Source organism: Giraffa tippelskirchi, chromosome 3 (assembly GCF_054371585.1).
Source record: "Giraffa tippelskirchi isolate mGirTip1 chromosome 3, T2T-mGirTip1v1.2.pri, whole genome shotgun sequence".
Lineage (NCBI taxonomy): Eukaryota > Metazoa > Chordata > Mammalia > Artiodactyla > Giraffidae > Giraffa > Giraffa tippelskirchi.
In genome coordinates, this window is record NC_137277.1 from 165533222 (window position 1) to 165554809 (window position 21588).

Here is a 21588-nt window from a genome sequence, read left to right on the forward strand (position 1 = left end):
CTGATGCCTGGCAACGGCGCCATCGCCAGAGGGGGTGGCTGGAGAACCGGCAGCACCATTACAACTATTACTCTAAATTGAAGTATTGGAAATATAAATAAAAGATTGTCATGGCTTTCTTGGTTTTGGAAGAAAAAAGCTTTTCAACAGCGATGTTATTCAATTCAGCTCCTGCTTTCTTTGCCAGCAGCTCAGTTGAGGAGAATGGGACCTGAAATGGAGTAGGGTGGCAAGGATGCCGCCAGCGGAGGCTCTTTTGTCAGCAGCTGAAATCATCTGGGGTCAATATGCAGCGTCCACCCTCCATACCCTTCCATATCTCCATTGCAACAGGAACAGATGAGGCCCCCCCAAACATATCGAACCCTCAGACATATCCAGAGGGAGGCCTTGAAGAGCCAACGGTCAGTGCACAGAAAAACCCTTTTCTCTCCTTTGGCGCAAAGATGATGTGTCTTTCATTCAGGAAGACCCATGGGTATAGCTTCCCATATTGGAAGTGAGATTATCAGACTCACACAGCTAAATCTCCTGAAATCAAAATTATATTTCTTGAGGCCTTGGCTGGGGAGTTCAGTCACTCAGTTATGTCTGACTCTTTGCGACCCCATGGACTGCAGCACTCCAGGCTTCCCTGTCCTTTTCCAACTCCTAGAGCTTGCTCAAACTCATGTTCATCGTGTCAGTGATACCATCCAACCATCTCATCCTCTGTTGTCCCCTTCTCCTACTGCCCTCAATCTTTCCCAGCATCAGGGTCTTTTCCAGTGAGTTGTTCTTCACATTAGGTGGCCAAAGTATTGGAGTTTCAGCTTTAGCATCAGTCCTTCCAATGAATATTCAGGACTCATTTCCTTTAGGATGGACTGGTTTGATCTCCTTGTAGTCCAAGGGACTCTCAAGAGTCTTCTCCAACACCACAGTTCAAAAGCATCAATTCTTCGGCGCTCAGCTTTCTCTATAGTCCAACTCTCATATCCATGCTTGACTAGTGGTAAAACCATAGCTTTGACTAGACGGACCTTTGTTGGCAAAGTAATGTCTGCTTTTAAATATGCTGTCTAGGTTTGTCATAGCTTTTCTTCCAGGGGGCAAGCATCTTTTACTTTCATGGCTGCAATCACCATCTGCAGTGATTTTGGAGCCCCCCAAATAGTCTGTCCTGAGAAGGTGATGGCAACCCACTCCAGTACTCTTGCCTGGAGAATCCCAGGGACAGAGGAGCCTGGTGGGCTGCCGTCAATGGGGTCGCACAGAGTCGGACACGACTGAAGCGACTTAGCAGCAAATAGTTTGTCATTGTTTCCATTGTTTCCCCATCTATTTGCCATGAAGTGATGGGATAGGATGCTTTGATCTTAGCTTTCTAAATGTTGAGTTTTGAGCCAACTTTTTCACTCTCCTCTTTCACTTTCATCAAGAGGCTCTTTTGTTCTTCACTTTCTGCCATAAGGGTGGTGTCATCTGCATATCTGAGGTTATTGATATTTCTCCCTGCAATCTTGATTCCTGCTTGTACTTCATGCAGCCTAGCATTTTGCACAATGTACTCTGCATAGAAGTTAAATAAGCAGGGTGACAATATACAGCCTTGATGTACTCCTTTCCCGATTTGGCTGGGGAGGAACAATTTCAATCCTGTAGTACACTTAACTTCCACTTGGCTTCTGCTCCACACCAGTCTGGAGCATCCTCAGCAATGTGGTCAGAAGCTGGGCTGGGACTGAGTGTTTGGCATCAGATTGGACATCATAGAAAGAGCTGATGTCTCCCAGGGGTCTGAGCCAGTCTCAGCATTACCAGCTGGTGGGGAGGCTGGAGTCATCATCCATACTACTGGCAGAGCTGTGCCCACTAGCAAATCCTTGAGATAGGAAAGGTAGAAAGGACTTTGGAGATTATTTGAGATTGTTCATTTCGCCTCGTAGTCAGGGTAGCAGGCCAGAGAAGACGAATGACCAGTCTGAGGCCATAGAGCCCTTGGTACAGAAGTGGGGACTGGCCTCGGCTCTCCTGGTCTCGGTTCCTTGGCTGGCTCACTGCACCACTTCTTCTGGAGTCCGATGGGTCCTTGGGGTTTGCTGAGTCCTGACTGAGCCACATCAGGGCCTGGCTGGGGGTGAGGAGCACTCAAGGAACAGCTGTCTTAGAAGGAGCCCCACCCCCTCTGAACAGGGGACATGCTTGCTTAGCACCTTCTAGGAGGTAAAAGAGAATGAAGCTAATTACCCATCCAGAATGCTGGAACCTTCTTTTTCACACTCGATTCTCTGGTCTCCCATGGTGTATGAGTTGCTTGTTAAATTAATGTTTGCCTGTCTGGAGTGCCAGAGGAATAGACATTATAGACCAATTAGAGATAAAAATCAAACCAACCAGAATTGTCCTTTTAAAAATTAAAGGTCCTTTTTATGTGCTGTGGAGGTGTCGGCATTATCATAAAGACTAATTAGGACATTTTACAACATCCTGGTAACGGGAGGAAACAATCTTGTTGGTAACTTTAAAGATTATTAAGCATCTTTAGCACTTGAGGTCAGATATTTAAGAAGCTTTCTGTGCTCACCTGCTGTTGCTGCAGGAAGTATTTTATTGTCTCATAAGAAGAAAGGAGCATTTGAAAGCATAAATGCCCAGCTGTAATGGACGGTCCTGCACTTTGCAAAGCCCTAAAACAGGGTCTCCAGGAAGAGCTGGCTGTGACTTGAGATGAGATTTGTCATGCTGTGTTCCGTCGGGCTGTGCTGAAGGCAGTTTCCATCTTGGCCTCCTGGAGAAAAGAAAGCATTATGAGAAGGGTGTGTTCTGGCATTGGCAGCAGAAATAAGGAAAGCGAACCGTGCAACTTCCTATTAAAAATGCTGTTTTTCACTTATGGGCAAATGTGTCTCCTATATTCTAGCAAACAGGTACAAAAGCACTGAAGGAAATAAGGGTAGGGGAGGCATGGGGGTCCCCGGAGCATTCTGGGGGGACATTTGCTCTTTCCCTCTAGAAATCACTATGAGTTGGAACACACTCTTTGGAACTTGACTGAAGACAAAAGGTGCCTGGAAGATGTGGGTTGGATGCTTAAATTGTATGTCATTGTTATTTAAAGAACTGCATATTGTCTTGAAATTCAAATGTCCTTTAACAAATAGGGAAATTGTATCAAGGTCAAAGCAGAAGGGTAAATTTAAATGTCACAGAAGTATCGAAAACTCACACAATCTCTGCAGAGATTTCTAGAAAGCTAAGGAAATCTTGAAGAATTCCCAATCGAAGGCTGTGTGTTTAAAGTGTCATTTGTCTGTGAGTCTGTTGGAAAGGCTTTCAGGTTTTCAGTAATTTTAATTGAGACTAAAACCACACAATTAGGCTTCACTTAGTTATCAGTGAGAACACTAGCTATTTACTTTATAGTCTTAATGATATAACAAGTGTAAAGAAAACATAGGGCACAGTTAAAAGTTAATTCTCAGCTTTATGCTCTGGGATTTAGCCACATGAACTATTCACATGAATTGGGGTTTTTAGAGTAAAATCTCAGAATATGGTTCCGAAACTTGACTGTTTCCTGCTGACCCGTCTGCCACGCTGCAGTTTTCAAACAACAATTTCTCTTTTTAAAAGGTCATTTCTCACTGTAAATATAATGCAGTCTTATTAAGCAGAATCTGAAAAAAAGTCACCAACATACACCACCCACACAAACATAGTTCCTGTCTTGGTGGATTTCTTTTAACCTTTTCCCTGTTATTAATCAGTTTATTTAAGATTTATGTCATTGTAACTACAGTATTTACACAATTTTATATCCTGTCCTTTTCACCTAATATATTGTAACCTTTATCCATGTTAGTTTATGGTATTTGTAAACATAATGTTTAATGACCTCATAATCTGTTATTAAGTGAATATATTATAGTTTGCTGAGCCAGTTCTCTTTAAGACCTCTCGGTTGTTTCCAGTGTTTTGGAGAGGTTACACAGTTAGCCATAGGAGAAATCTGGCTTGAAGTCCTTCTCTAAATTTGTGCTTTTCTGCCATTGCAGACTGCAGATATGCAATATATGAGTGTGTTTCATACACTCTGGCCACCATGAGTCTTGCTTCATGTTTGAAAAGTGAAAGTCACTCAGTCGTGTCTGGCTCTTTGTGACCCCATGAACTATATAGTCCATGGAATTCTCCAGGCCAGAATACTGGAATGGGTAGCCTTTCCCTTCTCCAGGGGATCTTCCAACCCAGGGATTGAACCCAGGTCTCCTGCATTGCAGGTGGATTCTTTACCAGCTGAGCCACCAGGGAAGCCCTTAGATAATTTGATAGATCACAAAGGGGATTTTCGATTAACTTGTTTTTTTTTTTTCATATTTTATCAACTATTTGTAATTCCTTAATTATGCAAATTTGTTTCTCAGTTTAATATCTTTATTTCAGTTATTTTATCTTATTGTATACAGAAGGTTGAAATTTGTATGCAGTTTATCTATGTAGTTTCTCTTTTCAGCTTTTCTAAGCTTTTAAGCTTAGAAATTTCTTTTCATTCCAGAAATTTGACCAATATCTATTTTTTTTGTTTCTTTCTATGGCTTTATCCATTTATATTTTACTTTTTAGTGCACCTGCCATATGTTTTGCTGTATGGTGTGAGAAATGGATATGAATTGTTCTTATTTCCAAATTGTGAATCTATTTTGTTGACTGAACTCCTCTTCTTTTCTGATTTGTGATGTCTTCTTTATTATATATAAAAATTTTTAAATTGCATGTTTTCATAAAACTATACCAAAAGCCTTTGGCATTAGTTACTTTTATTTGTGTATTTATTTTTGCATTATGGCAGGTTATCATGACTAGACAATTATATGACTTGCTTTGGAGTAAAATAAATGGAATAACTGTGAATAATAGCTTGGTGTATGTAGGGAGCCCCAGAAAAGTCTAGAAAGAGCAAAAATCTGGAGCACACTGTCTAAATTAGGGGTGCTTATCAGAATCATTTGCAGATGGTGACAGCAGCCATGAAATTAAAAAACACTTGCTCCTTGGAAGAAAAGCTATGACCAACTTAGACAGCATATTAAGAAGCAGAGACATTACTTTACCAACAAAGGTCCGCCTAGTCAAAGCTATGGTTTTTCCGGTAGTCATGTATGGATGTGAGAGTTGGACTATAAAGAAAGCTGAGCACTGAAGAATTGATGCTTTTGAACTGTGGTGTTGGAGAAGACTCTTGAGAGTCCATTGGACTGCAAGGAGATCCAACCAGTCCATCCTAAAGGAGATCAGTCCTGGGTGTTCATTGAAAGGACTGATGCTAAAGCTGAAACTCCAATACTTTGGCCACCTGATGCGAAGAGCTGATTCATTGGAAAAGACCCTGATGCTGGGAAAGATTGAGGGCAGGAGGAGAAGGGGACGACAGAGGATGAGATGGTTGGATGGCATCACCGACTCAATGGACATGAGTTTGAGTAAGCTCCGGGAGTTGGTGATGGACAGGGAAGCCTGGCATGCTGCAGTCCATGGGATTGCAAAGTGTTGGACACAACTGAGCGACTGAACTGAACTGACTGATCAGAATCATCTATGGAACTTAAAATTTATAGTCTTGGATTTTGCCCCCAGAATTTTTCATTCTGTTGGTTTTAAGAGATGTTTGAACATCCTTGTTTTAAAAATGTTGCACAGATGGTTCTGATGTATACCCCAATTGAGAACTATGGTCTAGATCTGGGGTCAGTAAACTGTGGACCACATACCAAATCCAGCCTGCCGTTTACTTTTATATGGCTCATGAACCAACCATTTAAATTTTTAAATGGTTGAAAATACATTTTTAAGAATAGTATTTAATGACATATGAAAATAATATGAAATTCAGACTCCAGTGTCCAGAAGTGAAGTTTTATTGGAATCCACCCATGCTCATGGGTGTATGTATTGTCTATGACTGTTGTTCCCCTACAGCAGCAAGACTGAGCAGTTACAGTAGAGTGTAGGGCCCACAAAGCTAAAAATACTTACCATCTAGCATGTTAGAGGAAAGGTTTGTGACCCTTGGCCTAGGGTAGTGAAATGAGACTCAGAGATCCTTGGTTTTAGCATATTACTGAAGTGCTATCCCAGAATGTTTAGTTGTCCATTTCAGAAGCAAGATTACTATAGTTATATCAAGATTCTAAAGGCAAGAAACAGAGCTGAAAGTGATTATAAATTGTAGCTCTTCCGTTTGTGGCAATAAAGTGAATTCTATATCCTGAAATCCTGCTCCAACATAACCAGAATAGCTGTGTGAAAGATAGATAAACCAGGCTTTAAATGCATAGCTGTATTGGAAGGAAAGTAAGGGTAAATTTCAGATGCATCAAACAAGAAAAACAAACTATATATATGTATAACTGAGTCACTTTGCAGAAGAAATTAACACAACATTGTAAATCAACTATACTTCAATAAAAGTTTTTTGTTTTTTTTTTAAATGAAAAAGAAGAAGAAAAACAAACCCAGGTGGCTGAGAGAGCTCTGAAGCTGGCAGCTGCCCTGAGGGAATCTTCTGGTCTGTGGTCACTGCTGAAGGGATAGGACACAAAGCCTTGGGCCAATGCAAAGTAGAGAGTTAATTGTCCCATTCCCCACACATCTTACGCCTCATAACACTGGAACTCTTGAGGACAACATTGTTACTGAGAGAGTGGCCTAGAAAAACAAGGTACACAAAGGAAGACAACAGAGAAAATTGCTGTTTCAGTCTTTGGTTCAGGGTAAGGAAAAAAATATTCTGCCCTAAAGATTCATAACACAAATCTAACTCCCATGCAGACCTGGGGCCTGGATTCACACATTGTGCAAGATATGAAGATTCCAAGAATTTAGTTTCAAGTAGTTTCAAATTGGTAGTGCCCCAGGTACCTGGCAGCAGCAAATCTATATTTTCTCTGGAAGAAAAAACATGTAACACATGCCTCATATAACTGCTAAGTATAAAGTTCCAAAAGACACAAACTCACAACAGTAGACAAACAAATGACAAAATACATGAGAGACTAAGGCACCATGGGTGAGAGTCAGAACAAACAACAAATAGCAGATGCAGTCCCAGAAGAACTTCAGACAAAGAAACTACTGGGTACAGGATGTAAAGTAGATATGATCGATCAGTTTAAAGAATTAAAAGTTTAAATCAAAAGTATGAGTAAGCAAGAGACCATTCAAAATGACCAACAGATTGGAAGGAGAATGAGGTAGAACATCTAGAAATAAAAAACAAAGCTTAAAATAGTGTGTTGTTGTTCAGTTGCTAAGTTTTATCATACTCTTTGCGACCCCATGGATTGCAGCACGCCAGTCTTTGCTGTCCTTCACTGTCTCCTGAAATTTGCTCAAACTCATATCCATTGAGTCAATGATGCCATCTAACCATCTCATCCTCTGTCATCCCCTGCTCCTCCTGCCTTCAATCTTTCCCAGCATCAGGGTCTTTTCCAATGAGTCAGCTCTTTGCATCAGGTAGTTAAAGTATTGGAGTTTCAGCTTCAGCATCAGTCCTTCCAATGAATGCTGCTACTGCTAAGTCGCTTCAGTCGTGTCCGACTCTATGCGACCTCATAGACGGCAGCCCATCAGGCTCCGCCATCCCTGGGATTCTCCAGGCAAGAACACTAGAGTGGGTTGCCATTTCCTTCTCCAATGCGTGAAAGTGAAGTCGCTCAGTTGTGTCTGACTCTTCGCGACCCCATGGACTGCAGCCTACCACGCTCCTCCGTCCATGGGATTTTCCAGGCAAGAGTACTGGAGTGTGTTGCCATTGCTTTCTTCGTTCCAATGAATATTCAGGGTTAATTTCCTTTAGGATTGGCTTGTTTGTATATACTGTCCATTTAATCCACTGCCCCACCTTTCAGGAGAATAATTGACCACCCCAAATGGGTGGTGGTTGTTCAGTCACCAAGTTGTGTCCAACTCTGTGACCCCACAGACTACTGCACCATGCCAGGCTTCCCTGTCCTTCACTATGTGTGGTGTGGGTGGAGATAAGATAGGTTTGGAAGGAACTGTAGAGAGATCTGAAAGACAGACCGAAGAGTTTGGAACTTATTCTGTGCCTCATGAGGAACTGGTAACATTTTTTGAGCAGGAGTGGTGGCAGTGGTCATGTGGGAATTCAGAGTCCCCTCCTATTTAACCCCAAGCCTATCGTCTTTCAGAGTATGCAGATAAGACCCTTCTTAAGAGACTTAGAAACCTTAAATATTGCAACTAAGTTTCAGAGTGAAAATAAGGGTCCATGTGGGGCAAGTGGTAAGTTGGTGAAAGTGAAAGTCGTTTAGTTGTGTCTCTTTGCGACCCCATGGACTATACAGTCCATGGAATTCTCCAGGCCAGAATACTGGAATGGGGAGCCTTTCCCTTCTCCAGGGGATCTTTCCAACCCAGGTATCAAACCCAAGTCTTCCGCGTTGGAGGTGGATTCTTTACTAGTTGAGCCACAAGGGAAGCCCATGAATACTGGAGTGGGTAGCCTATCCCTTCTCCAGTGGATCTTCCGAACCCAGGAATCGAACCGGGGTCTCCTGCATTGCAGGTGGGTTCTTTACCAACTGAGCTATCAGAGAAGCCCTGGTAAGTTGGTAAGTCTAGCCTGTCTCCAAAGGGCTGGAACAACAAATCGATGTATATAAGCTTGACCATGGAGAAGTAGGGAAAGGAAGAGCAAAAACCCAAGAGAAACATGATTGGCTAAGAGGGTAGAGAAGTTTTATAGGCAAAGGGGGATTGTAGCAGAGTGAACAGGGAGGTTAATAATGTTGATTTTGATTCAAGGTGAAGGTGGGAGGGAAAATAGTTGAGGACACATAGCATCAGCATCAGGAAGTTACCAGTAAAGCAATGCTTTGTGGTTCTGGGAATCTAATTGGCTAGGAGAGGAGACAGTTTCCCATTCTTTCTATTTGTTCAGAAGATCAAAGCCTTGATTTTATGATCATTTCTAAACTTTGTGTTATTTCTCTAGCATTTCTTATTTTTCAATGTTCTTCATGAGCCTCTTTTTGTACATTCATTGCTCTAACGGATGTTGTTACAATTATGACACTGCCACTCCCCTGCCCCTAAGTCTCTGCCCACACCTTCTGAAGGCTAATTTTTTGAAAATTTGCCCAGGCAGCTCCAGAGAGATTCTCTGATTCTGCTTACATCCTATGTTTCCTGTCTGATCTCTGTAGGTTAATTTCGTTGTGAGGCGGCATGCCATTAATGAGACTTATTATGTTAATGAGCACAGAAGTTTATTATTTAATAATTATGTTAGCAATGAAAACAGTTATAGGTTAATTGTTACAATTACTATTAAAATAACAAGCTGAGGGATGAATTTATATCTATAGTTCAATTGAAAAGAAATTTAAACAGAATTGTGAGCAAGTGACTGGTATGTAGGAGACAAAGAATGTGTTTATACATGTAGAAGTTAACAGCTATCAACCTCACCAGTAAATGTGGAACAAGAAAGATTTTGACATAAATAGACTTTGCACAGAGAAATCTTAGGTATTTTTTTTAAGAAAAGTAAAACTGAGAGAAAACCACTCCAGTTTGGAAGGTCAAAAATGGATAAAATATTGGGACCTTATGTAGATTCTAATGTCAAGGTCAAAAAAGTATCAACAGAACAAAAGCCATAACCAGATCAGAAGACTTGCTTTCTTGGTCACTAAATAGCCATTGACTTTCGACAGTTCATTTTACCCTCTTGGTATCTCAATTTCCTCATCTGTCAAAAAAGGCATTAAAATTCTTTGTAAATGAATATTTATGGAGGCATTGACTTCCACACACCAGAGCAACGAAGGCTGTTCCCTAGAGTGGGCCTAAATATCGATGAAGTGTGTGTGTGTGTGTGTGTGTGTATGCATGCTTGCTCATAGACACATGCAGACATGAGACTAGGCAAAATTCTATAATTAGTCTTTTTGCAATGAGAAAGCTTTGTCTGTAAATGATTTGTCTTAAAAATCTCCTTCTTAAGACATTTGCGTTGTACGTTCCAAAACCTATTCGTTGTTACCAGCTACCCAGGATATAAGGGCATGTCTCAGTTCTCAGAGGGAGTGTCATGATCAATAAACCATGTCTGCCCTGGCCAGCCCTTTACAGTAACTTCTGATTTTTTACATTTTCTTTATTAATATTATTTTAAAATTTAGTCTAAAAATTTTTTTGGACACATATCCATTTTATATCCATTTTATTCTCCTTGTTTTGCTTTGACTCATAGACTGTTGATTTGAGAGGGACCCTAGAACTCATCTAATTTAACTGTGTCATTTATAGATGACAAAACTGAGGACCAGAGAGGGGAACATATTTGTTTGAACTTACAGAAAATCCCATGGACAGCAGAGCCTGGTGGGCTGCAGTCCATGGGGTCACAAAGAACAGGATATGACTGGTATGACTTAGCATGCAGCATGCACAGGGTGAGCTGTAGCAGATTTGGAACTAGAACTCCAGTCTTTGACTCCTTGTTAAATATTTGGTATATTCTAACCTTGCCAAGACTCATTATAAGGTATGTCATGATTGTATATCATTTTATATTGGTAAAGCATTTTATAATTTTTAAAACAAATGTATCATTTCATTACTTCCTTATAACATCCGATAAGGAAGATTCAGCAGATTTGTCTATATTTTAGCTGCATGAGAACCCTGAAATTCCCTTGTTCAAGGTCACGTGATAAGTAAGAGTTATCAGGGCTACTAGAAACCAGTCTTTCCAGTTCTTTCTGGCTTATTGCTCTTGCATTGCTCCATGGTATAGAAAAATAGGGGATGAAATGATTAGGATTTATTTCAAAAATTCTAAAGCTGCTTTAAATTTACCTTGTAAATAATTTTTCAAAATATCAATTCATCACATCTAAGAATTTCCCTTTGGCATATTTTGCCTTGACCCTAGGCAATCTCTGCAGTAGCAGAAAGAAACAGACTAACACTTGGGCTATGAATAGCACCACTCTATAAGAACTGTTTTGTGCACTGTTCATGGATCAGGAATCTCAGCCATGTGATACTGTCAATGCTGTCAATGCTGCTAATGAAACCCTAAGGCCTGGCTTCCCAGATGGCTCAGTGGTAAAGAACCTGTGTGCCAATGTAGGAGACGTAGGAGAGGTGGATTCGATTCCTGGGTTGGGAAGATTCCCTGGAGGAGAAAATGGCAACCCACTCTAGTATTCTTGCCTGGAGAATCCCATCGACAGAGGAACCTGGCAGGCTCATGAGGTCACAAAGAGTCAGACACAACTGAGCAACTAAGCATGCAAGGCCTGTAGAGGTGTTAAAGTGAAAGTGAAAGAGAAAGTGAAGTCGCTCAGTCGTGTCCCACTGTTTGCGACCCCATGGATTGTAGCCTACTACGCTCCTCCATCCATGGGATTTTCCAGGCAAGAACACTGGAGTGGGTTGCCATTTCCTTCTCCAGAGGATCTTCCTGACCCAGGAATTGAACCCGGGTCTCCTGCATTGTAGGCAGATGCTTTACCGTCTGAGCCACGGGGAAAAGAATGCAAATAAATGTAAGAATTTGGAAGAATAAGAATGGAGAAAGTGACCTAGGACAAGGAGGTTGAAGAAGAGGACCCCAACGTGGGGATGGGTGTAGTACCACAGTTAGTGCTGCAAGGGCTCAAGGAGCATGGGGGCGGGAGGTGGCTGGTATCAGAGGCTCAGAATTTGAATTTAAAATTGTTCTTTTCCCCAGGTCTTTGGGCTTCCCTGGTGACTCAGTGGTAAAGAATGCACCTGCAAGGCAGGAGATGCGGCTTCCATTCCAGGGAGATCCCTTGGAGAAGGAAATGACAACCCACTCCAGTATTCTTGTCCAGGAAATCCCCTGGACAGAGAAGTCTGATAGGCTGCAGTCCATGGGGTCATACAGAGTTGGACATGACTTAGTGACTAAACCACCACTGCTACACCAGGTCTTTAATTGACCTATTTCTGGCTCCAGTTGATAGGATGCAGGGTAGCAGCCAAAACGGACGAAACTACATTTAGGTTTTCCCAGGTCCTGGTGGACATGGCCAGAATTAATAAAAAGGGCTAGTAGGTATGAAGATAAGCTTATAATGACAAAACTAACATTTATTGAGTTAATAGTTATTAAAATTAGTTTCCAATAATAAATACTACATATTGAATGCCAGCCCTGTTCTAAATACTCTGGGGGTAGGTGCTGAGATGTTGAATTCTCACAACTCTATGAAATAGTTCCCTTTTACAGATGAGAAAATTGATGTTCAAAGAGGTGACATATCTTGCTCATGATCACACAGCTAGTAAGTGGCAGTTAGGATTCAAAGCATAGTCTTTGGGACTAATAACCAGCCTACCCAAGTCAATGTTGAGTAAATAGTGATACCAGAAAGGATTGATTGCTTGGGTCCTCTAATGCCATCACTGCTTGCTAGGCAGGCAGTAAGTTGAGGTGCAAACTGTGGGCTCAAGTGTAAAGTCAGCCACTGAGGATGACTGTGTGCAAACTGTGTGCAGACATTCCACACTCAATGTGTCAGTTTCGTGTGTGACTGTGAAAACCACTTAGCTGAAAGATGTGCAAACCACCGCCTCACCAGTGAGTGGTTCTCTGCCTGAATTAGAATATGCCAGTGTCAACGGAAGTGTGCAGAAAAGTGTGTTGTAGCATTTTCCAGCCCTCCTTCACTGCTAGGTTCTGGGAGTATACAGTATCATGCCCTTTCAAGGGCAGAGGGAGAATCAGTCATGATAGGTGTTAGAATCAGGTCAGGGCTATTGGCAGCTTGCTGTGAAGGAGGAAAAAGGGATTAGGAACAGGAGCAATTCTCTGTCCGCCTTGATTTCAGAGGCTGTTTACCTGCAAGTGTTTCTGCAACTTTCTTTCTCCTTTTGAACAGATTCGCAGTGGAAGGAAAAGATTTGCTCAATGGTGGCTCTGAGAGAGGCCTGCAGAGCTTAGAGCTGCCAAGGTCAGGAAATGGAGCTCATGCTTTTTGCCAAGGCAATTTTTTTTCCTCATCAGATTAGTGGTCATGCAAGGAAAAGGGCCATTGATAGATCCAGAGGCAAGTATAGGGGGAAAGAAATAGCCACAGCCTCCCGTGTGTTAAGAGCTTAGGATCAGAGCAGCTTGAAATTGTCTGTTCAGTTAAAACAGGGACCTGTCTCAGAAGTGTTGGCTTCTGAGTGCTGGTTTGAGGAAGGTCAAATAGAATCTATGCCATTGCTTTTGCTGTAGCTGTTATAAGTCATCAGAGGAATCATGAATTCAGTTAAAGCAGAGCCATAGGATTTAAAATAAGTAGAAATGATCTACTTTCTGAGTGGGGACATGCAAGATTCCGTTTGTTCTCCCAAGATGATTTGGCATTTTGTAGATTACAGTTCTGTGATGACGCTGAGTGTTTTTTGAAATTGTCTAGCTTCCTGGCTCTTTTAGGAGACAACTGAGGAGGAAATACTCTTTTATTTATCCTTGTGAAACATTTCCCAATTAAAAACCTAGCAAGCAAATAACCCTGTAAACCTACATTTAAAGAATCTGAATATCTCTACCAGCAAAATCTTAATTTGTGAGAGCATGAGTTTGGAAATACAGTTCTCCCTCAGTGTCTGCAGGGGGTTGACTCCAGGATCTCCCCCGGCACTCAATGGATACAAATATCTGCAGATGCTAAGTCTCTTAAATAATGTAGTTTAGCATTTGCATATAAACTATGCATATTCTCCCATATACTTTAAAATCTCTAGATTACTTATAATACTGAATACAATGTAAATGCTATGTAAGTAGCTGTAAATACAATGTAAATACTAGCCAGTAAATTCAAGTCTTTGTTTATTGGAACTTTCTGGAATTTCTTTTTTCCTGAATATTTCTGATCCCAGGTTGTTTGAATCTCAGGATATGGAACCCATGGATAGAGGGCTGGGTGTACTTGTTTTCCAAATCCAAAGAGAGTAGATGGTGTGAACATTATCTGGCAAATCCAGGGCATTGCTATTAGCTGTTAATATGAAAAATGTTTAATAAGGTTACTTTCTCCTTTGAGTATAGCTAGGCACACAGCGGGAGAGCACGCTGCCCCCAGGGTGCTATTTACAAGTAACTTCAGCGAAGCAGGGGCTCCTTGCTGCTAAAGCCTAATGGGCTGCTGGGGTGGGGCTTGGCTCTGCTGCTTTCAGGTCAGTGAGGCAGAAGGACATAACACAGCTGGATGGCGGCTCATGGTGGGGCTGGGTCTCCATCCACTCATAGCCCCTGGGTCTTCCTTTGAAGTGTCACCTTTGGGAAGTGCTAATAAGAGCTGTTACAATCACTGTGGTGAGGGTTTGTGTTGTGCATAAAGGGGCTATGTGGCAGCTCCCTGCTTAAAAAGAAATGGAAACACAACTGACCCTGGACAAGGACCAGTCCTTGCTGATGTTGAGACTCCAGAGTGAGATGCATTCCTACTTGAATCAAGTTCTGTGTGCCAGCCTGGAGGTGGCTAGCTCCCTCCACTAGAGGAAGAGCAGGAGTCTGCAGGGTAAACTCTTTGTGATAGATCCAATGGAAGGAGGATTTCTCTAGGAGGATTGTGGAACATAATGTCTTGGAGTTACTGCTATTTGGAGAGCGTCTCCATGGAGAGATTGGCTTTCTGCAACACTGGAGCCTGGAGTCTTGTTCAGGGACAGCTGGGCATCAACATAGCTTTGTCTGCTCTGACAAGGATAAGGCAGAAAGCCTTGACTGACAGTTCATTTGATTTAAGATCTGGAAGGACTTGAGGCATTCTCCAAAGGGAAACTCACAGAATGGTAGAGTCACGGTGATGTGAGCCTGAGCACAAATGGGCTGGAATCTGTGTTCTCTCTAAACTCTGGCGGAGAAAGAAGCTGAGGCAGAGTCTTTGCACCTGCTCCTGGGCCAGGAAACCTCCCTGCTGGCTTCTCTGCATCCCTGGTTACACAGGATGGGAAACTGCATGGATGTGGCCTCACAATTTGTAATAATGCTGCAAATAATTTCTCCATTTTAGCTTTGTTTATTTTAAAGTGTGTGTGTGTGTGCGCGCGAGCAGTAAGGGAAAGTAGGTTTGAGCTAAACCAAATATGAAAATTACGAGTACTAAATTTCTGAAATTTGAGTTTGACCAAGGGGTTACCTAATGGCTAAACTGTAAATAAATCACATTTAAAAGAATCTGATGAATTAATTTGAGCCAGAACTAAAGTCGTACTGTTTTTAACTTTTAATTTTTTTGCATAATTTCAGACCTATAGCAAAACTGCAAGACTAGTACCAATGCCTTTCATGTAGATTCCCCCAATATTAACATTTTACTGTTTTTGTTTTTATCTCTCTCTGCTTCTCTCACTTCTTGACTGTTTAAGATGAAGTTGCAGACATGACGCCTCTTTGCCTATAAACTCTTCAGTGGGTGTGTCATAAAAATAAGGAAATTCCTTTACATAGCCAGAGAACAGTTATCAAAATCAGAAAGTTAATATTAACACAATTCTATAAACCTCACTCAGATTTTGCCAGTTGTTCTAATAATGTCTTTTATAGCAGAATAACCCCCCAAATCATATATTCCTTTAGTTGTTGTGTCCCCTTAGCTCTCTTTGTTTTGGAAAGGTATCCTAGTCTTTCTTCAAAGCAATGCATATTTAAAAGTATCGAGAGTAGATTAAAGGAGGGAATCAAAATATTGTGGAGCCTGCCAATATTCCTTTCATCTTTGTAATAGAATTACCCAGTCTTAGAATTTTAGTTGGATACCTGATCACCTACTTAAAGGCTATCTTTCCCAGGTGACCTCTAGTTGTGACCCTGTGACTAAAATAGGAAGCAAGTAGAAGTAATGTGTATAACTTCTAGATCAAGCCCTTAATGGGAATGATTGTGTCTTATTTACATATTTTTTCAAGGGAGAATAAAGATATGATAGCAAGATAACTCCCTTGGACCATGAGGCTCATCAACAACCGAATAATGTGGAGCAGCCATGCCAGCCCTTGTCTGTCTAGATAATTATCCCTACCTCCTGTTCCTCTAAAAAAATTAAGGACTTGAAACCCACTCCCCCACAGCATTTTATTTTGTATGAGTCATTCTTATTTTGGGTCTTTTCTTAGAGCATTTGTACAAGTATGCAGTTGTCTGAAACACTATTTATGGAATTGTTCAAATCTCTGGAATAGTTCTGCCAAAGGAGAAAAAAAAAAAGCACAAAATTTTACAAACTACTAACCATATAACAATGAGGTGAACTTGTATTGCAATTTTTTATTGGTAATTTTATCAAGACTGGAAAAATGTTGTCCCCTTTATGCTTTTATTAATTCTTTTAGTAATTGCATTTACTCATTTGCATTGGTGCCAGTCAAAGTTGTATTCTTTGTGAAATTACAAAACTGTCTTTGTTCTGCAAATGTAAAGTCTTAGAGGAATTTTGGGTTGAAAGATCTGCACCTGCAATTTCCATATGTTGGCATCAGGTGGCAGTAGAGCTATATATGTTCTGATCAGCCTTGTGTAATGGCTTTCACTGATGACATAAGCATGAGTTTCTGAGCTACAACATTGGATAAAATATGATTTAGTTATTTTAAAAATGCAATACAAAGTAAAGAAAAATTATTTCACAGAAAATACAAACAGAAATCTCATATACATTTTTCATGTGTTCTTTAGCATAACCAAGCTAAAACATGGTCTTAATATTAAACCTGCAAAAGGCTTTATTTCCTATTTCTCCTAGAACCACTATTATGAACACTCCTTTCTCTTTATTGTTTTTTTCAAGAGAGATAGTACTCTCTATCATAATCTAGACAAAAGGGTAGCCTTTCTGGCCAACTAAAAGGGCATAAATTAAACTTTTCTCTTTAGCTTCCTGCTAAAATCCTTTCTTATTTCTACAAATTCAGCAAGAGTGAGGAAATTGTAAATGATTGCTCTTTAAGCATATTAAAATCTTGTGTTCATCACGGGTTAAACTACATGTGGTATTTTACCACTTAGAAGTCTTTCCAAAAATTTCCCTCCCAAGTCAACATAACTTGGGAACCTACTTGACCAAGTATGCCTACATACGTGGGTGTTTACTCAGTTACGTCTGACTCTTCATGGCCCCATGGACTGTAGTCCACCAGGCTCCTCTGTCTATGGAATTTTCCAAACAAGAATACTGGAGTGGGTTGCTATTTCCAATCCTAGGGGAACTTCCCAACCTAGGGATTGAAACCCCTTCTCTTGTGTCTCCTGCAGTGACAGGTGAATTTTTACCACTAGCGCCCCCTAGGAGCCAGGCTTTAAAAAACTTAATAGCCTTGTTTAGTACCTGGATTACCAAATGTAACACCTAGAAGAAAAAAGGGAAGTTGAACCAAAGTGAACAGTATCTGGACTAGTTTAATTATCTCAGGTAATTTCCGCTTTCCCACCAACAGGGGCTCCGGGAGAGAATGGGAGAGGAATCTTCTATGTCTCCAAGCAAAGATGTGAAGAAGAAAGAAGCTGCTTTGGTCATAAGTGATGGTAAGGCTGGTGTAAGGGTGTCACTTGATCTCTGTCCTGGGGCTGTTACAACATTGTACATGGGATTGGGACATCTGCTTCCTGATGCATTTTATTTGGAATTTTCAGTGTCAGTTGGGCTAGAAATAATATAAATGTCAGGCACACAATTCATAAGTTTGGGTTCTGAAATCCTTGCAGGAAGGTAGAAAATAAAATATGCAACTCTTTGTCCTACCCAGGGGCAAAAACATCCCTGGAAAGTTTCTTTTGTAGATGGATTTGGGCCTACAGCTCTGTCCACAGCCTCAATTATGGTCCCTTTTGAGTCTTTTTCTTTCTTTTCATATGGGCTTCCATAAAATGGAGAGAAATTACACACACATACATGCATACACATGCACACACACATGCATGTGTGTATATGTATTAATATAATTCATAGCTTCATTTATTTCAAGGAACAATATAAAATATGTGAGCCAAAACAAAATGAGCTGTTCATTGATGAAATATTTACTGAGTACCTGCTATGTGTCTGATACTGTATGAGGTGATGTGATGTCAAAGATAAAAATATATGGTTTTTACTTCCACAGTGTCCTCCATGCAATACTTCTGTTCTAAAAAAGTGTAAAGAGTAGTCCTATAAGAGACTCACAATATTATTGAGGCTGTCAGTTTTTCTTTAATTCCTATTTTTTAAATATATGAATCACTGACATATAACAAGTGCTTAGTCTTTCTTAGTGTTTCCCTTTAATACATAAAAGTCCAGGGAAAAACTTTAGAAGCATGAAACTCAGAATTAGCTACTATGTGACTCAGACCCCAAAGTGGGCAGTATTCTGGAAATGGTAAATCCACTTATAACAGGGAGAAGTTTTCCTAGGACATTTTCACCCCTGAAAAGGACAAATTGGGCAGAATTCCCTCACTCTCAGTTGTTTTTCTAAATTCTTTTCTATATACCGAATATATTTAGACCTCACAATAATGCTAGGAAGTATTATTTCTGTTCTCATTTTATAGATGAGAAAACTGGTGCAGAGTGTGGATTTGTAACTTGTCCCAAGGTTACATGTTATGTGTTAGCCAGGATCCAAACAAAGATGGCCAGGCTCCAGGATCTGCACTGTTAGTCAATTCTCTGTACATTTGTGGTCTTCAGTGAGGCAGAAGGGGAGTCCATAACAAGAAACACAATTTTGGAATTGTGGAATTTCCCCAAAATCTCCATTTTGGAGTTTTATTTCCATTCAACTACCAGTAATTGAGAAATCAGCATAACCAGTCCATGGTTTAGACACCAGGGACCCAGAATTCTCAAGAACTTACTATGGAGTAAGGGAGATGGACATATCTGCAGATAGCTATGGTGAAGGGCAGAAAGCAACCAGTGCTGTGAGAGGCTAAGAGAATACTCCATCAGTACAAAGGAGGAAGCCCAAGAGGAAGCAACCTGTTCTGATTTTAGTGGTTGGAATATCTCACCAGAAATGACTGTTAGCTCTATGTTAAATAGAATTTTCGTAGCCCATCTTATTGGGAATGGGCCATTCTTGATTCTTTCCTCTTTGGATAGACTTTCTTTTTTGGCTCATTATTTGGGGCTAACTAATGTCTATCAACCATCAGCAGATATTTAGACATGTGCATGGGTGGATGTTTCTGTCCTCAACCTAATGGCCCCCACTTTATTCAGTCATCTTCATTCAACTTTCAGAGTCTCAAGATACTCATCTCATTGTTGGGTAACTATGAACTGATTTCTTTGACTTACCCACTGACCTTGAGCTCTTTTGGGGTAGAGGGAAAGCCTTCTGGCTGGCAGCCTTAGACCTATCCTGGAGTCAGGCACTCACATAATGAAAAATAAATGTATGTGAAATGAATGAAATGCAAACAACTGACCCTAGGAATAGAGGGAAAAAACCCACCATCGGTTTATCATAGTTCAGTTCAGTTCAGTTGCTCAGTCATGCCCAGCTCTTTGTGACCCCATGGACTGTAGCATGCCAGGCTTCCCTGTCCATCACCAACTCCCGGAGCTCCCTCAAACTCATGTCCATCGAGTCGGTGATGCCATCCAACCATCTCATCCTCTGTCGTCACTTCTCTTCCTGCCTTCAATCTTTATCATATTGCCCCATCCAATACACTTTTGACCCTCTTAATGAGGACAGAAGCTGTTCATTAAATAAATTAAGCATTAAGTTGAGAACACGAATGTCAATATAGACACAGGCTGTTAATTTACTGGTCACTGATGCATCCAGTGCTCAGAGGACCTCAGCGACTGTACCTCCATTAAACAGAGGATGATTGAAACATGGCTAAAAGGGACGAGGCCAACATGGAGCTCACACAATTTGACAGAATTATCCAAAATGAGATCCTCTTCCCCTTTGAAAAATGGATGCTCCTTGGCATCAAACTTTGAAACTATCTAAGTGATTAGGCCTATCTGTTCCCTTTTGACTGTTTTATTTCCATTTTAAAATAGATTGTACCATTTCTTACTTGTAATTTGGCCTAATGTTGCCTTGAAATAAGAGGGTGATAAAGAAAGGGAGAAGAAATCTTTGATCATTTGTCATGCTATGGAAAATCTGACAGTGGCTTCAATTAACAGATGGGACCCCAGAGGATTTCTCAGGCTGATCTTCCCCCAGTGCTCTGTCTAATTGAGTAGAGGAAAATAGCCTTAGCAGCGACCTGGATAGCTGCCGAATGAAGCCATCGCCATTTCATTGAGGCTAAAATCTCTGTCACGCTTCGGGCTTTTTTTTTTTTCATGCTGATCTGGCAGGCTACTGAAGCATAGCAGTCAAAGGATGATGGCATTAGTGAGATGCAGTGGAAAAAGTGCTGGAATGGAACCTGAGAGACTCAGCCAGCCTTGAGACCTTAGAGGGAGCGCCGTCCCTCCTTTCCCTATCTGGCCTCAGTTTCCACATTTATAACATCATCGGTTGGAGTAGATGATTTCCTGGGTCTTTCTTAATTCTAACATTTATTAAGTACTTCTCGCCTTTTCTTCAAAAGGATCTTAAAAGGATAGGTTTGGAAAAGGCTTGCTTGGGGCATACACAACTGCTATTCTATAAATGGAATTTTCATAAGTGTGTTTGACATATGGAGGCAGGGTGAGACCAGTGGGGAGGACAGACTATGAGAATATCTTTGCAAAGACATTTGGGAAACTCTTCATCCTCCTTCCCCCTCCCATGCCTATCCATCCCCTGCAACTGCTGCAGGGATCTACCTAAAACACAAAGTCTTAACACCTGTTTTTCTTCTGATTAATGCATGCCACAAGAGTAGGGACCACATTGGTCTTGTCCAATGACGTATCTTGTAGCTCTGTCCTAGCACAATGCCTGGCCTAAAATAGATGCTCTATTAATGTTTGTTGACTGAATAGAATGTATACATGTTTAAAACTTTTCAATGGTTAACCATATGTTTTAGTTTCTGGGTTAAAGCTTAATAATTTAATTCATGAGTTCCTTCATGATTTTCGCCCTAGTTATCTATTCTCCTCTTATACAGCCCTTCTGGATATAGTCTTCTCTCCAAGTATACCATAATCTCTGCAGATCTCTGAGGATGTCACAATGTTGGGCATTTTTGTGCCTTGTAGCTGTTACGTTTCCCACGGGTGCTTTTCTCCTAGTGCTCTGGTAGTTAACTAGTTCATCAAAACTCATATCAAATCCCAATTGTTCTGGAGAGTCTTTTCTGATCTTCCCCCTCCATTATGATTTATGATATCTCTTTCTGGGTTTTCTCATGGCATCCAATGTATCATGCTATAGTTATTACCATCCATAGCACACTCTCTAGAATATGTTAATGCTCATTTAATGGTTTTTAAAAGGAATGATTCAGTGAGTTAAGCTCTATGCCTCCATTTCAGACCCATACCATGTCTGTATTTTCTCCTTTTCAGTCATTCGTGAGGTCTCAAAACCTCAATCTTCTCCCTGGCCTTGGGGTTCTTCCACCCCTCAAAACTTGGCTAAGATGTAGAAGTCCATTTTCTC

The 21588-nt window shown here is 40.9% G+C and overlaps 1 long non-coding RNA gene across 2 annotated transcripts in view; it reads left to right on the forward strand.

Annotated features, from left to right (window-relative positions):
• Positions 1-21588, forward strand: part of LOC145541754 (uncharacterized) — a 233558-nt gene that overhangs the window by 64184 nt on the left and 147786 nt on the right. For both annotated transcript variants that reach the window (XR_014079257.1, XR_014079256.1), the window contains exon 4: positions 17473-17560. This is a non-coding gene — a long non-coding RNA (uncharacterized LOC145541754). The remainder of the gene's footprint in view (positions 1-17472; positions 17561-21588) is intronic.